The sequence below is a fragment of the Sinohyriopsis cumingii genome, chromosome 12 (genome assembly GCF_028554795.1).
Source record: "Sinohyriopsis cumingii isolate HCF-2022 chromosome 12, ASM2855479v2, whole genome shotgun sequence".
NCBI lineage: Eukaryota > Metazoa > Mollusca > Bivalvia > Unionida > Unionidae > Sinohyriopsis > Sinohyriopsis cumingii.
The window spans coordinates 70,216,191-70,218,020 of record NC_142972.1 but is presented as its reverse complement, the minus strand read 5'-3'; the positions used below and the strand labels follow the sequence as shown (position 1 = coordinate 70,218,020).

Here is a 1,830-nt window from a genome sequence, read left to right as displayed (position 1 = left end):
AGTTTTCTTTTAATTCTTTGACGTTTTAAACAATGTAAATCCTCCAGGCTAAGTTCTGACATTTGGATTGTTCTCTTACAAGTGAATGCATCGTTTTGGAAGTTCGAGATTTTGCGAGATAACCCGAGGGCGTTATTTTAAGGTATTCTGAATCTGGTCTTATTAGGATTTACCAATAAATATTTACCATCCCATGAGAGCATTAAAGCAAGGAGTTCCATGGTGTAGTGGTTATCATGTCTGCTTTACACGCAGAAGTCCTGGGTTCAATCCCCAGTGGAACTATATTGTACTTTTGATGCGTAGGTCACATATTAATAATAACAATAAACAACTTATTTTCAAACAACGACAGCAGAATTTATCATTTTATTATACTTAGAAACGTTAAACAACAAGAAATAACAACACAACGTTGATTTATTTATTTATTTATTTATTTAATATTTAGTATGCATTAATTATTAATCATTATCTGAAAACTGTTTATTATGTATTTATTCATGATAAATTTATAAATGTTTAATGTATTATTTATTTGTTATTTAGTTTTAATTTTTTATTTATTATTGATATATTATTTATTTAAATATCTATTTATGTACGTGTTTTATTTATTAATAATTCATTTATTTATTTATTATTTATTTATCTATTTATTTATTTTTTTCATTTATTCTCATTTAGTTTCTTTTATTCTTATTTCATTTCTTCTCGTTTCATAACAATTTCATTGGGGATCAAAGATCTTTCAATCTCATCAAAATGGGATAATCTATACGTAGACATAGATATGCTAATATATATGCACAGTGGAACCCCTCAACACCGAAACCCCTTTGGACATCCTCCCCAATTTTTCCGTTCATATAAGTATTAGGTTTACTGACGATATTGCAAATGTATGTGCAATTGTAGAGAGAGAGAGAGAGAGAGAGAGAGAGAGAGAGAGAGAGAGAGAGAGAGATGTTCATACAGAAATACAGTGTTCTTCACTTAAAACATCGGAAGAATGAGATACTTTTTAACTTTAATACAAGTCCTTTAAAAATACGAATGATACCCTACAACGTATAAATAAATACTCGGTATATTTAATATTGTTCACAGTTCAAGGTCTTCGTTTCAGAAATGTATGGAGCATTGTCTAGTTTGTTTCTTAGATATTTCTATAACTAATATGGTTGTATTAACAACTCCATCTCTTATACTGAAACCATTATGCTCATCCTTAGCACCTAAGGAAATTTTTAATCTCTGTACAAGAACTAAAACTCCAGGTTTTGTCATTGAGTGAATCTGACTTTTAGGATATTGTTGTGTCAGTCTCCGTCGGCAAAGCATTGAAAGCGAGGCCACATGCCTAGTTTTAAATTAAGCTTCGGTTTATGGGGGTTTTTAAGCGTAAAATTGAAATTTGGGATAGAAGTTTGTTCGATATTCGAAGTTGAGGAGTTTCAGTAGAACGACAACAAAAAACCAACCCCCTTAGCAAACACCTGGAGCTTATAGAAATATATTTGTTAAAGATCATTATAAATTACTCAATGATCGAGGAGAGTCAGCAGGTATTGCTGATTATTTTTAAAAAGGAGCGAAATTCGTGTATTAAGATTCTGTTGAACGGGTAAAACCTGAAAAATGGATTGCTACAGTATATGCCGCCCACAGAAATCGATATTCTTTAGATACTACTAGTCAGGATTTATTGACTTTAAACGAGAAGCAGTGATACATAGAGATGAACTATATGAAAAACTAGCTAAAGAAGCAAATGTGACCGTTGAAGAAGCTAAACAGCGACTTAATGACCCTGGTGAAATTAACGAA

At 31.1% G+C, this 1,830-nt stretch overlaps 1 non-coding gene across 1 annotated transcript; it reads left to right on the top strand.

Moving 5' to 3' along the window:
- The first annotated feature begins 213 nt into the window (after positions 1 to 213).
- On the top strand, positions 214 to 285 carry Trnav-uac (transfer RNA valine (anticodon UAC)). Its single transcript has one exon. It is a non-coding gene; the product is annotated as a tRNA-Val (tRNA).
- The last annotated feature ends 1,545 nt before the right edge of the window (positions 286 to 1,830 follow it).